General features: G+C 38.0%; 2 protein-coding genes and 2 long non-coding RNA genes across 13 annotated transcripts in view; 2 read left to right on the forward strand and 2 right to left on the reverse strand.

Annotated features, from left to right (window-relative positions):
• The window catches only part of LOC137488043 (serine/threonine-protein kinase pim-3-like), a 74,078-nt gene that overhangs the window by 39,838 nt on the left and 18,549 nt on the right, over positions 1–15,691 (forward strand). The gene's annotated exons all lie outside the window — the stretch shown is intronic.
• Positions 1–15,691, forward strand: part of LOC147843474 (uncharacterized) — a 388,615-nt gene that overhangs the window by 27,833 nt on the left and 345,091 nt on the right. The gene's annotated exons all lie outside the window — the stretch shown is intronic.
• Positions 333–3,854, reverse strand: LOC147843475 (uncharacterized). Of its 8 annotated transcripts, none has more exons than XR_015493531.1 (4): positions 2,736–3,854; positions 2,250–2,367; positions 2,092–2,161; positions 333–1,967 (listed from the first exon to the last, which is right to left on the reverse strand). It is a non-coding gene; the product is annotated as an uncharacterized LOC147843475 (long non-coding RNA). The 8 variants fall into 8 exon arrangements; XR_015493530.1 differs by having other exon boundaries at positions 333–1,934; positions 2,736–3,675; XR_015493533.1 differs by having other exon boundaries at positions 333–1,949; positions 2,736–3,675.
• Positions 4,352–11,513, reverse strand: LOC101884559 (uncharacterized). Of its 3 annotated transcripts, XR_015493517.1 has the most exons (10): positions 9,540–11,513; positions 9,401–9,459; positions 9,242–9,308; positions 9,112–9,165; positions 8,887–9,037; positions 8,338–8,395; positions 8,051–8,224; positions 7,504–7,594; positions 7,346–7,415; positions 4,352–7,203 (listed from the first exon to the last, which is right to left on the reverse strand). It is a non-coding gene; the product is annotated as an uncharacterized LOC101884559 (long non-coding RNA). The 3 variants fall into 3 exon arrangements; XR_015493515.1 differs by lacking the exon at positions 9,540–11,513 and having other exon boundaries at positions 6,342–7,221; positions 8,917–9,037; positions 9,401–9,525; XR_015493516.1 differs by lacking the exon at positions 9,540–11,513 and having other exon boundaries at positions 6,977–7,221; positions 7,504–7,613; positions 9,401–9,525.

Consider the following 15,691-nt stretch of genomic DNA (forward strand, 5'->3'; position numbering starts at 1 on the left):
TACTTACTATTAACCTGTGGGGGGCGGGCAGGGGCCATGCACTTTTCAAGTGATTTGTTTTCATGCATCACTCTGCAGTCTTCATAATCAAGATAATTAAATAACTTAAACTCAAAATAATCTTCCTTGTTCATTTATTTGACAAGTAACGTTATACTGGTGTGGGAGAACATATTTCTAACATTCAAGTACATCAAGGCACATTGCTGCACCTGTAAACTTTAACAGGCCTAAAGTTGAAGTCAATTTATTTTGCCCTCCCATTCATTCACAATAATGTTTCTGAAAATTTTTGCACTGTTTCCTAAAAAATAATTATTCTGGAGTCATAATAAGTCCTATTTTTTATTGTTTATTTTGTGCATTGATAATGACCAAGACACATTGAATGACAGTAAAAAGTAGCAATTTTACCCAATAAATGCTTTAGTAATATCAACTGATTTATATATAGTCATTCAAATGATCTTAAAACAATTAAAAACTGCAACAAACATTTATTTAGGCCCGAACTACAAAACCAAATGTAAAACTATTTTACTATCAGTTTTGCTTAAGTTGCACGCTAGTGTTGCAGGAGAGGGGAGTGGTCACTTAAAGATTTGCTATTTACGGGAGTTGTAGTCCATAGCAAAGTGTATTGTGGGTAGTGTAGTTCGACACGCATGCTGGATGATGTGAGCTCACTTTGTGCTGTGCTGTGCAGCTGAAGCTGAGGAAGAAAGTTTTACTCGGCTTTGTTTCATGTTCACTCAAGTTATTCCACCCGAGAGCTGTTCATAACTAGATAGAATAGACATAGAGATAGAAATAGAGATATATTGATCTTGCAGCAGCTGCCGGAAAGCTGCGCGCTGCAGACGCAGCTGGTGTGAAAGGCAAACGGCTGCGTGCTGCTTCTGCTCTCCATACACGTTGCTCACGCACTGCTTTCGCTTGCGGTGTGAAACAGGCGTCAAAGGCAAACGCCTGCGTGCTGCTTCTGCTCGACATACGCGCTGCGCACGCTCTGCTCACGCACTGCTTTCGCTTGCGGTGTGAAACAGGCATAACATCCTTGCCGCAGCACCGAACTTAGGCACCGAAATTCAAACGCTGATTTAATACCGGTACGTACCGGTTACCTAGGTACCGGTGCTATAATGGCACCGGATTTCGGTACCCAACCCTACTTAAAAGTCACGTCTCGTCTTCAGTTTCGAGCCCAAGTAAACCGCGCTCTGGCACACCTCTTCCAACCAGGCCAGGGCCGCCAAAGTGTACCGCACCTGAGCCAGATTCGGAGCACTCACACTTCTCAAACGTTATGGGCCTGGGCACGGTACTGATAGCATAGTGTGAGTACACCCTGAAACTAAAAAGTGTTCATATTTACTGTTTGCGCTGCAAAAATAACTTAATTGCCATTTAATAGCAGACACTTGTAACTCAAGATCTCAAAGATATATAGAGAAATATAATAGAAGTACAACTATCCCCGGTCTCCCCCATACAAATATATTATATGTACATGCAACTTATATTTCAAAATGTATCAAAAATAATTTATAATACTTATGCTTTCGTGAGTATCTCTCTTCCGCCTGTTGAGGATTCATTATCTACAATGTAAATAACAGCCACAGACAAAACATCTATTTAACAATCTATGCCCACCACCACCCCCTTCCACTTGGAAGGACATCTATCCATGCAACCATACTTCTGCATTAAAAGGATATTCTTGACCATCAGTGTCCAGTCACCACTGAGGTGTGTGACTCCTATTTGTCTCCACATGCTCCACTCCAGTCTGTAAAAGACAAAGACACGACTAACAGAGCTCTACATGCTTGCTGAACTCCAGCAATGCACAAGCTGCTCTCTAGCGTTCTTCAGATAAATCTCCACTGATGCTCTTGTGAGTCTCCTTCTGTCTCTTGTGTGTCCATTACCTGAAAAAGAAACACCTGCTGCAAACAAGACATCTATCTAACTATTTACTGTATCTGAAGGAAATACCCAATCATCACTTAGTCTTTACAAATTAAAGTATATAATTTAAAAATGTTTTATTAAGTTAATTTGATTCAACTAAAAATGTAAGTCTACCTAATTTATTACGATGTACTTGTCAATACTGATGTGTGGTTCACTGTTTCTCCACATGCTCCATGCCAACCTGTCAAAGAGAAAGATATCAGGTCTTTAATCTCAATACATTTTTTTGGAAACAAACTCCATTGTTCAGTCTGTTCAAGCAGTTCTACCTGCTTCCTGAGCTCCCGGTCTTGCAGTATATCTCCACCATTCCGCTTGTGAGTCTCCATCTGCTCCACTCCAATCAGCAAACAAACAAAGACAGCCCCAAGTGCACAGTCCACACTTCTTTTTAAACGGTTAAATAAGAGCATCATCCGTGAATTTAAAGTGAACTTAATCTTTTTAAAATAAAAGAATATTGTCAGCGCAATAGCCTTGTGGTCAATGCGCTGACATATGGTGCAGTAGCACAATAGGGCTTCCCGAGTTCAAATCCCAGCTCGAAGACATTTCCCAACCCTACCCCCTTCTCTCTCTCCCACTTCGTTTCCTGTCCCATTACTGTCCTATCTAATAAAGGCAAAAAAGTAGAAAAAAAGGAGAATATTTTAGTGCACACACTACTTACACCATTTACACTACAAAATGGCATAGAATAGTGTACAAGTATGTGATTTGGAACGCACCCATAGACAGTACTGACAGAGCCCTACCTGCTGTTCTCCAGCATTTTCTAGATAAATGTCCACCGATGCTCTTTTGAGTCTCCCTCTTCTGCCTGCTCTCCATTAGCTGAAAAAGGAAAAACCTGACACAGACAAGGCCTAACTATCTATCTATACCAGTGGTTCTCAAAGTGTGGTACGCAGGCTTTCTTCTAGTGGTGCACGGAGGAATCACAGAATAATAATTAAAAATATATGAACGCCCTTTTACCCTTTGATGCGTATGATAACACCGATGTGATCAGCATTTGCTGTTCCCTGTACTGTATGATCACACTGTTATTATTAGTATGTTTAGTGCATCATGTCATCAGATGCTAAGATTGAAAAAAACTGTGGAGCTCTCGAGCAGATACGCACTAGTGAAGTGCTTTTCAGTTACTGCAAACTCAGGAGTTTCTACAAGCTGCATCATTGGTGAAATAATTATCACAAACGTGTTAAAGTGTTCATAGTTGTGTAAAATCATGTGTGTTTTCGATGTATAGCCGATACATATTTCGATATATATTTGTTTTGTAAATAGCCTAGCGGTGTGGCTTTTGATTTAGTTTGTTAAATGGTGCAGGTCGAAGAACAGACTAAAGCCAATTTTACCATGTTTGAACCTTGAAAAAACACAAAATGGAAGTTTGTGCACAGACGGAGCACCTGCAAACCTTACCCAAGTCGACCTGAAAACGGTGGTCGGATGCACAGTTTACACAAACTCCACGGTTTACTTATGATATGATCTCAATTCCACCAAATCATGGAAATGCTGCATTTATGAATTGATAAATCACTTATGAATTTTCTTCAGGGTATTTATAATCACTCACTTTTCTGAAACACATACTGTAAATGACGCGCTGTAAGCAGATCTAATCTCTAATTTAAATTGTAATAGTGAACGTTATATTTCAAATACAAGTTAATGTTTAGGGCCCTATCATACACCCGGCGCAATGTGGTGCAAGGCGCGGTGCAATAGTCTGTTGCTAGTTTCAGCTTGGCGCAAGAGTGGTTTTGAGGCATTGCGCTACGCTGTTTAAATAGCAAATGCATTTGCGCTCATATGTGCTTCCATAGGCGTTCTGGTCTAAAAAGGAAGGCGTTCTCAGGCGCACTGCTATTTTGCGAAACAAAAATAGATTTTTAATTAGACCAAAACAAACCCGGTCTAAACTCCAGCGCAGAGTTGCACCTCGCTTACACACTGCTTAATACGCACAAGAGAGCAATAGGCAAATCTTTACATATGAAAAAAATTAAATATTAGGGATATAGAATATAATAAGAATAGATATAGGATATAAATATAAAGGATTAAAATATTACAAAACATATTATTTTCTAGCCTACATAAATATGAAAAATCACTGCTTTTATGTCTTCTTCATCTCAGAGGGCTTTTTCAGTTAATTTATAACAATTTGCTTTTGTATAATGTTATTATTATTAGCAGTATTATTTATTATCTCCATATTTATATTTGTTTTATGAAATACAAGCTTAGATTTGCCCACCTGTCAGGTTTTAGACCATATGGGGCACAGCATGTGTATTAGGATATAACTCAGGTTTTCTAACACACTTCGTTATTATTGTTCATTTATTCGTTTGCTGGAAATTAGAACGGAATTTAGAAATAGTTTTGAAACGAATATTTGCGCTTAACAAACGTAATTAATTATTTATAGACTAATTGATGTCTGTGCGTAAAGATTTCCCTATCCAAGAGCGAAAGTGAAAGTAGATCGATTATCTCTCATTCTCATGCAGTAGATGCTCTGTTTAACAGTTTTCTGTAAAAAAAACTGTTAACTGTTTGCTAGTGAAATGCTCAGTTTTTCCACTTAGACTTACTATACGTCCTGTAAATAGCGAATGCGCTTATGGCGCGACGCGGCTGGCTGTTAAAGGGAATGGGAGATGAGACTCTAATTGGTTTATTCTCAAAACACACCAATAACTCATTAAGAAAATAAACTCAACCCTTTTAGACCATGCGCCATGGCGCAAAGCGGATTTTCTCGTCTTTAAATTAGCAAAAATGCGTTCTGACACGCCCTGAAAGCGTTTGCGCCCTGCAATTTGCGCTCTGCACATGGACCGTCAAAAAAAAGCCCTTAGATTTGGAGAGAGCGGGGATAGTTGTAACACTTACAATCTCTACAACAAGGAACTAGTTACAAATCAGCTGATTCACTTCACACATGCTCATTTTAGTCCTCATACCACATATGAAAAAGTCCTGTGACAGACACAGCAGATATTAAACAGAAAAACTACACTTCAGCTAAGATTAGCTAATTAATTATTTTTAAGATATCATTCCCTGATTTGTAGTTAAACCCATGTAATCTGTGTGTCTGATTGTGGATATACTTAATCCACATTGTTGGTGATAATGTTTTAGCTGTTAGCTGTAGGAGAACAGATTCATGGCCACATAATGCTGGGTCAGTTGAAACAACAAAAGCTAGTAACTTGCTAGTCACATCAGTGAAATGTTACCACCAACCCCAAGCAGATTTAAAACTGTATTTATATGATTTAATTTCAGTATTGCTATAGCTTATAAAAGAGAAAGTCAAAAGTAGTTTGAGTTCAGTGTTTGACCTCTGTGGGCTCATGAAGCCTGCAAACACAAATAGTGTTCAATTGTTGAAGCTGATGCACATTTGCACATTTCATTCAGCTTTGTAACACAGAGACACACAAACTATACTGAAAGCTCAATGCTGAATAAAAAGCTTTCAAATCCATTTTATGTCATAATTCTCATTTTATGATGTTACAACTAACCCAGACTGTGGGCTGAATTGTAACATTTCACTCCTCCTGTTTGAGGGCTTACTCACACTATTTACAGTTGCCTTGAACCGGGCCGAAGCACATTTGTCCCCCCTCCCGTCTCACCTGACGGCCCGCACTCACATCGCATTTGGGACTGAGCATGCTTACGTCATCAATGATGCACAGTTCAGTAAGAAGCGCTCTCACTCAGCACAGTGGAAATTTCTTTAGTTATATCGTTTTCAAGAGTTCACACTTAGCTGATGACTGATTATAAGCAAGTTTAGCATGCTGTCCCGGGAGAGAGACCTGAGCTCAAAAGGTCCTTGAGCCCTGGGCTCCCTCCCGTTTGCCTCAGGTAGATCTCGACAACTCCCCCCATGATATGAGCTGATGACTAAAATAAATGCTATGAAGAGATATGCTGCTGAATGAGAGTTTGACTGTAGTGCTAAATTTAGATTGATCAATTCACTTGTAGTACATGTTTTTGGAATGTGGGAGGAAACCGGAGAACCCAGGGAAAACCCATGCGAGCACGGGAAGAACATGCAAACTATGCACAGAAATGACAGTCAGCCTGTTAAAGGACTAGAACCGGTGACGCTCTTGCTGTGAGGCTGCATTGCTACCCACTGGGCCACCGTGCCACCCTATGAAGGGAAAGCTGGAGAGGTAGGGGTGGAAGGGGTGACACGCAGTTAATTATTTCGCTGAACAGATCAGCCACTTTTGACGCTCATAAACAATTATAAAGTCATCGCGCTGCAGGAATTAAGAGGTTTGCTACAGATGCAGCTGTCATGCAGTGAGGTGTTTGCGTCTTTAATAATCTACGACAGTTTGCATTCATTGAACAGTATGAATGATTAATAAATCCATATAAAACAGTTCCTTAAATGTCACGTCTCGTCTTCAGTTTCCAGCCCAAGTGAATCGCGCGCTGGCACACCTCTTTCAACCAGGCAAGGGCCGGCCAAGTGAACCGCACCTGAGCCAGATTCGGAGCACTCACACTTCTCAAACGATATGGGCCTGGGCACGGTACTGATAGCATAGTGTGAGTACGCCCTGAAACTAAAAAGTTTCACATTTACTGTTTACGCTGCAAAAATTACTTATTTGGCCATTTAATAGCAGACACTTGTAACTCAAGATCTCAAAGATATATAGAGAAATATAATAGAAGTACAACTATCCCCGGTCTCCCCCATACAAATATATCATAGGTACATACAACTTATATTTCAAAATGTATCAAAAATTATTTATAATACTTATGCTCTTGTGAGTGTCTCTCTTCCGCCTGTTGAGAATTCATTATCTACAATGTAAATAACAGCCACAGACAAAACATCTATTTAACAATCTATGCCCACCACCACCCCCTTCCACTTGGAAGGACATCTATCCATGCACCCATACTTCTGCATTAAAAGGATATTCTTGACCATCAGTGTCCAGTCACCACTGAGGTGTGTGATTCCTATTGGTCTCCACATGCTCCACTCCAGTCTGTAAAAGACAAAGACACGACTAACAGAGCTCTACATGCTTGCTGAACTCCAGCAATGCACAAGCTGCTCTCCAGCGTTCTTCAGATAAATCTCCACTGATGCTCTTGTGAGTCTCCTTCTTCTGTTTGTTGTGTGTCCATTACCTGAAAAAGAAACACCTGCGGCAGACAAGACATCTATCTAACTATTTACTGTATCTGAAGGAAACACCCAATCATCACTTAGTCTTTACAAATTAAAGTATATAATTTAAAAATGTTTTATTAAGTTAATTTGATTCAACTAAAAATGTAAGTCTACCTAATTTATTACGATGTACTTGTCAATACTGATGTGTGGTTCGCTGTTTCTCCACATGCTCCATGCCAACCTGTCAAAGAGAAAGATATCAGGTCTTTAATCTCAATATATTTCTTTGGAAACAAACTCCATTGTTTAGTCTGTTCAAGCAGTTCTACCTGTTTCCTGAGCTCCAGATTTTCAAGTATATTTCCACTGTTCCTGTGACTCTTCTACTTCTGCTCCACTCCAACCTACAAATGACAAAAGCTGCGTCCCAAATGGCACGCTATACACTATGAACTTATACACTATGTACTTATGCACTTACACACTCAACAGCATAGTATATGAATGTAGTGTCCCAAATAGAACACAATCGGTTATTTACTAACCGCAAATTCAGCTGTCGTGCATTGAGAAGTTTGCGTATTCAATAAACTACGGCAGTTTGCGTTCAATGAACAGTAAGAATGATTAATAAATCCATATGAAACAGTCCCTTAAAAGTCACGTGTCGCTTTCAGTTTCGGGCCCAAGTGAACCGCACTCAGACCCACCTCTTCCAACCGGGCCAGGGCCGGCCAAGTGAACCGTGCTTGAGCCTGATTCAGCGCACTCACACTTCTCAAACGATCCGGGAAACGGGCCTGGGCACGGTACGGATGGCATAGTGTGAGTAGGCCCTTAGTGAAACAAATGACCAAACTGTCAAATAATACTTGCCATGAGTATAATCACTTTCACCATCAGGAAGCAGCATAATCACTCTTGTTGGAGAATTTTTCTTTCATAATCCAAAATAAAGTAATCAAACTTAAGCTCCTGATAGCTCCACTGATGCTCTTGTGAGTCTCCCTCTTCTGCCTGCTCTCTCTCCGTTACCTGAAAAAGAAAAACCTGACAAAGACAAGGCCTAATTACTATCTACAACAACCAGCACTCCTTCATCTTGGAAGGACGTCCATCGATTCACACGTCCACCTAATTTAAAAAAAAATTAAATTCCTGACCATTCAGTCGTTGCTGAGGTGTGTGATTCCTTCTTTTCTCCATGTGGTGCCATCTGATCTGTAAAATACAATAGAAAGATGTCAAGTCATTCATTAATCTAATACCATTCTTTGGAAGTTTCATCTACCATTGTCTCCAGTCTGGTTCTGTTCTAAAACTAACAAATAATATTTCACACCTATAAGTAAATACTCTACTAGATGACAATCTATAAACTTAGAAGAGATAAATGTGCTACAATAATTAGTAAAACTGTAAATAAAACAAAAAACAATCAAAAGCTACAAATGTTGAACAGGCCAACAGCATAAATTACTAATAAATAATACAACAGCCAGACAATCTATCTGACAACAGACGTGCAGTAATATTCAATGTGGTAACTCTGACAGCATACAAATACATTAGAACAGATCAATTTATCCGATCATATAACAAATAACAATCTGCAAATGTTAAGTTAGATAGCGATATACAAATGAAGCATACAAACAAAAATATTGTATCTATTTCTGTCTATCTGAAGGAAATATCTGACAACCACTTACTGCCCCATTAAGACCAGGTTTTCCACTCACTGAAGCACCACAAGCACATCTCCTGTGAGTTCCAGTGTCTCTCCTAGTGAGGTGTCTCCTGGTTCCTCGTTTAGTCTTCATCCTGTTTGCTGTCTGTGGTATCCGTCTCCAGTCTCCAAGCCTGCATAATCAAATATCCAATTCAGGTTAATGGACTTATTATCTGCATCAATAAACTCACCTGCTTATACTCACCTGACGTCCTGTTATATTACTGAACTGAATGTCGTCCCTTCTGTGACACTTACTCTGTAAAAATGTAATTGTATAAGTTTAAAATGTTTTATAAAGTTCAGTTGACTCAACTTAAAGTTTAAGGCTGTACCTAATTTATTACGATGCACTTGTCATTACAGTGTGTTTCCCTGTTCCTTCACATGCTCCATGCCAACCTGTCAAAGAGAAAGATATCAGGTCTTTAACTAATTTTAATACATTTCTTTTGAAACTAACTCCATTGTTTAGTCTGTTCAAGCAGCACTACCTGCTTCATGAGCTCCAGGTCTTCAAGTATATCTCCACCGTTCTCCTTCTTCTGCTCCACTCCAATCTGCAAATAAACAAAGACAGCCCCAACAAAACCCCAACTGCTGTTCTCCAGCATTTTTTAGAGAAATCTCCACCGATGCTCTTGTGAGTCTCCCTCTTTTGCCTGCTCTCCAATACCTGAAAAAAGGAAAAACCTGACACAGACAAGGCCTAACCACCCATCTATACCAGTGGTTCTCAAAGTGTTGTACGCGGGTTTCCTTCTAGTGGTATGCAGAGAAATCACTGAATAATAATTAAAAATATATGAACGCCCTTTTACCCTTTGATGCAAACGATAACAGATGTGATCAGCATTGGCTGTTCCCTGTTCTGTACGATCACACTGTTATGATTAGTATGTTTAGTGCATCATGTCATCAGATGCTAAGAATCTAAAAAAAACTGTGGAGGGCTTAAGCAGATACATGTTAGAGAGGTGCTTTTACAGACAAGTCCTGTTGGCATTTCAGTTACTTCAGTGCAAACTCAGGAGAATTATTGGTAAAATAATTATCACTAATGTGTTAACATGTGTTAGTAGTTGTGTAAAAAAATCCATTTATGATTTATAGCCTGAAGTCATTTGTTATGTAAATAGTTTAGCGGTGTGGCTTTCGATTTAGTTTGTTGCCTCAGATTTAAATTAATCTGGATGTGATTCAAATGGTGCGGAACCTTACCCGAGTCGGCCTGAAAACGGTGGTCAGTTGCACAGTTTACACAAACTCTATGGGCTCTATTTTGACAGTCCATGCGCAGAGCGCAAAACCCAGGGTGCAAACGCTTTCAGGGTGTGTCAGAATGCATCTTTGCTAATTTAAGGACAGAAAAATCTGCTTTGCGCCGTGGCGCATGGTCTAAAAGGTTTGAGTTTATTTTCTTATTGAGTTATAGATGTGTTTTAAGAATAAACCAATCAGAGTCTCATCTCCCATTCCCTTTAAGAGCCAGCTGCGTCGTGCCATAAGCGCATTCGCTATTTACAGGATGTAAAGTAAGTCTAAGTGGAAAAACTCAGCATTTTACAAGCAAACAGTTAAAAGTTTTTTTTAACAGAAAACTGTTAAACAGAGCATTTACTGCGTGAGAATGAGAGATAATCGATCTACTTTCACTTTCGCTCTTAGATAGGGAAACCTTTATGCACACACATTAATTAGCCTATAAATAATTAATTTTGTTTGTTAAGCGCAAATATTCGTTTCAAAACTATTTCTAAATTCAGTTCTAATTTCTAGCAAACGAATAAATGAACAATAACAACAAAGTGTGCTTAAAAACCTGAGTTATATCCTAATACACATGCTGTGCCCCATATGGTCTAAAACCTGCAGGTGGGCAAATCTAAGCTTGTTTTTAATAAAACAAATATAAATATGGAGATAATAAATAATACTGCTAATAATAATAACATTATACAAAAGCAAATTGTTATGAATGAACTGAAAAAGCCTCCCGAGATGAAGAAGAAATAAAAGCAGTGATTTTTCATATTTATTTATGCTAGAAAATAACATGATTTGTAATATTTTAATCCTTTATACTTATTTCCTATATTTATATTCTTATTATATCCTATATATATGCTTAATATTTAAATTTTTTCATATGTAAAGATATTTGCGTATTGCTCTACATCTTGTGTGTAGGCTATTAAGCAGTCTGTAAGCGAGGCGCAACTCTGTGCTGGAGTTTAGACCGGGTTTGTTTTGGTCTAATGAAAAATCTATTATAGTTTCTCAAAATAGCAACGTGCCAGCAGTGCGCCTCAGAACACTTTCCTATTCAGACCAGAACGCCTATGGGCGCACATATAAGTGCAAATGCATTTGCTATTTAAACAACGTGGTGCAAAACAGCAAAACAACACTTGCGTCAAGGTGAAACTAGCAAATAACATTTGCGCCGCGCCTTGCGCTGCATTGCGCCGGGTGTATGATAGGGCCCTATGTTTTACTTAAGATATGATCTCACTTCCACCAAATTATGGAAATGCTGAATCTATGAATTGATACATCACGCATGAATTGGTCAAACAGTGTATTTATAATCACTAGGGATGCACCGATTCCAATACCAGTATCGGGGCGACACTTAAAATACTCATACTCATATCGTACATAAAAAGGCAGATACCACGCACAGATCCCACTCAACAGTAATTTACTACATGGATGTGATTTGTTATCCTACCTGACCATTGTCTTAATAATTAGCCTAATGTATTATATATTTATAGCTTAGTCCTTATAAACAATCCTTTTAAAAATACATTATTAATGAATCTATCGGCTACTGAAGAATAAACCGAACATGAAATATGATCCTTGCATAATGATCACAGCAAAACAAGCTAGCACTCATGTTAATATAAACTATAAATAAAAAAAACGAAAGAAATTTTAAGTAATGGAACATTATGTAAAAAATCTAAAGACTACAGGGTAAATAAAAGCACCTCATCAGAGCTGAACATTACTGCGGTCACTGCGCCCGTCTCAGTTTACAGCTTCTGTAAAGATCAGACAGCCTATACAGATCACACAATCTCAATAAATACCATGTAAGTGTATAAATATTTTGATAAGTATTGTTAATAGAATATTTATAATGATATGATTTTGCTTGTGATTATATCGATACTTGCACTGAGCTCTCACGGGCACGCTCTCTCTCACCAGTGGCAGTTGACATGCGCTGCATAAGGGCGCTATACACACCACGCAGCATACACTGGCAAGATGACAAGTGCTGAACTCCAAGGGACCAGTTTTACTTGTTGCCGATTTGTGTGTTGTTCCTTTTTTAAAAAGGCCTTTTATTTTTAAAATCTCTCAAGTTAATAATGGCTATCGGGTCACATAATCTCCCTCAGAGATATTTGAGCTCAATAACGTGGTGCGCAGTATGACTATTGACCAACATCGCCCTGTAAGTGTAGGCCTACAGCTCTGGTGTGTTATGAATTGCATGTTTTAAATGACAGCGAGACATGCTACATATAGTTTTTCATGTAAAATATACATTCTAACTAGGGATGCTCATTTTGGTTAATTTTGCTAACCGACAACTGCCGCTCAATAATCGGTTATTAACGGTTAACTGGTCAGATTACTATTAATTTTATATTAAACAAATTGACATGTCTATTTTGTGTCTGACACTTTAAATATTGCATAAAATACTAATTTATTTTTATATGCTAGCATATTAATAATAGAACAATACAACAGAGCATTTTCACGTACCTGCAGTGTTTAGCACAGAAGAACAGAATAATCTAAATAAAATGAATAAAATAAATAGGACTGCCCTAAATTATTTTGCACTTAAATAAGTAATTTATATTACTAATCGAAAACACTGACTGATTTTTTTCCAATCATATTTTTGTCTTCCGTCAAATAAAATAGCTGACTTCCTCAAATCGCTCGCTCCACGGAAAATATGCATTTAGTTAATGCCCCGCTGTTATTATTATAATCACAAAACCTTTTTACATTTTTAATAGAAATCATTATTTTAAAGATTATGTCTTGCTATGGTTTCCTTTCTCTCCATCGCGGCTCAAGTGCGCGCGCTGCGTGATGAAAAGACAACAACAACGCGCGCATATGTTGACTTTTTGTAAACAGTTTTTTGTTTAAATATGATATTGCATTAATGTGCATACATGCTTTATATGCTGTAAAATAAAAGGTAAAGCCTATTTGTTGCGTTTATGATGCAGATCCAGGTCAACATCAGCGCTTTTTTTGGCATCAACACGTCTGTTTGAAGCAATATTCTTCTTCCATTTTGCTTCTTTGGCAAATGTGTCTGTAGGCACGGGTTATACATTATCGTCTCGCAAGTTAAGTATGTCTTGCAGTTGAACAAGTGGCCAAGCACAGCTAACGTGCTTTTTTCATTCCAAAAACGCGAGGCGCACCTCACTGCCTTTATGTTGACAAGGAAAAAAGAAGAGAAGAAGCGCGGTCCTCTTATGAAACGACTGAATCAGCTGGGTATCAATTGTGCAAAAGTGTTGCTGTCTATGTTGATAAAATTGTAATATTTAATAATATTATGATATTCAAGATTTGTACATTCATACAGCTCTGGATAACTTAAAACAGCGATTAGACCTTCAGAGCGGTGTTAATGCGTCCTGAAGTAAAGCGAAACGGCCATAAACGCCAGCAAGATAGAGTGATTATATGTAGAGTCATACTTTATCTATAAATAAAGTATAACTATAGAAACTGTTCATCTTAACTGAAAGCTTCTGCGTGTTTGCTGGCCTCACGCATCGCGCACCTGTCAGTCATTCAGTCAGTCAGCACGTAACCCCAAAGGATTAAACAATAGCGCACAGCACTATATGGTTACAAAAAAGTTTGGGCTGTTATAATCCACTTACCTTTTAATACGTTTTGTTGTGATTATAATCCGCTATTAAAAACAACAACAACAATAACTGAATGTTTTGAATGGGTAATGTAGCCGTGGCGGGATGCATTTTGGTCCCCGCCATGGAAGAATGAATGTAGCGGAAACCAAGCTCTTTAAAAGTTCTCTGTAGTTGTCTTGACAACACAAACTGCTGCTCTGGGATGAGCCGCGTGCAAAAGATGCCCCTCTTAACACAAAGGCGCATTCAATCGGCCGCTTATGCAGCCAAACTAAAAATATATAAAATAATAATTTTAATAGTTTAACTGATAGCATTAATCGGTCACAAACGCACCCTTTCGGTTAACGGTTAATCGATTATTTTGAGCATCCCTAATTCTAACCCAGTACACAATAAAATAATATTTTTTGAATGGCTTGCCTATTGGCAGTATATATAACCGTTAAGCTTAAATAGGCTAAACACATTTAATTAATATTACAACACATTAATACAAACTAGCCACCCTTTGTATATTTTTTAGCAAACGAAAAATGCAATGAATTATTTATTTTGATTTTCTTTTTTATTAAAATTAATATAATTATTAGGCTACACAATTTCTACATAACATTGGCTCTGATTGCGTTTTTACAGATATCCTACTGATAGACTTTTTGGGTCAAAGACATTTATGCCTGTTCATTTCAGTGCTGTATTTGACAGATTTCGCAAAGGCTTCAGCTATTCTACCTGTCAGCTGGTACCAGCCTCAGTTTTGCGACATGACTTGTGTGGTGTCTACGTATCAATGTCTGGATGACAGCGAGAGAGAGATGAGAACAGACCTCAGATTCGATGTGTGGCCGCACGTCACAGTTACTTTACTGCAATTTTTGAATATTGGCTCATCTAAATTAACTTTTGATTAGATAAAGCTGAAATATTGCCAGAGAGACAAAGCAACTTTTAGTTTTGAAAAAGGGCAGCTTCAGTGATAAAACGCACAAACGCAGGATACACTCTATTCATTATTGATTTTTTTAACATTGAACGCATAATAATCAAATGCAAAAAAGAACAGCTGAAATTCAGAAAAAGGTTGCCGCGATAGTTGCTTTGTTTGATCTGCAGTTGGCTTGTCAGTGGCGCGGCATTGCTAAATCACTCGTTTTAATAAAAATAAGATTATTATTAAACATTGTGAGATGATGGTCGCATGATTTTTAAAAGGAGAGTATGCTTTGAGTAATTATGGCTATTGATCTTATCTAGCCGTGACCCACCTATAGTTAAACTTAAAGTATAGCATCAAGTATAGCCTACTTTATACCTGACCTGCGGATTAACGGCAGGACTCGTAAATATGAAAAAATCGCCCATAACAGGGTTTTATGCTTCCCGAATATGCAGTGTAAGAGAGTGACTTCAAAAGTTAACGTACACTGCACACACTTTATGTAATGTGTGAAGTCGTGGAGGGATGTCAGCGCAAGGATAACTCATCATTTAAATGTCCACAGTTAATCTTTAATAGATAAGGTCTGGATTTGCAGGTTTATCAACAATGTGTGTATATTTTTGGCTTGGAAAAGCCTTCTCTTAAAGATGTTTGTGGTTATCCTTGCAACAAGCAAAAACTAAATGAATAAATAAATAAATAAACTTCATCGAAACCAAATCTATGAAGTATTGGTATCAGTTCTCGGTATCGGCTAGAACATAAATTAAAATACTCATATCGTTTTGTAAAAAAGTGGTATCGGTGCATCCCTAATAATCACTCAGTTTTCTAAAACACATACTGTAAATGACGCACTGTAAGCAGATCTAATCTCTAATTGAAATATGTAATTTTAAATCATATAT

The sequence above is a fragment of the Danio rerio genome, chromosome 6 (assembly GCF_052040795.2).
Source record: "Danio rerio strain M-AB ecotype USA chromosome 6, GRCz13ab, whole genome shotgun sequence".
Lineage (NCBI taxonomy): Eukaryota > Metazoa > Chordata > Actinopteri > Cypriniformes > Danionidae > Danio > Danio rerio.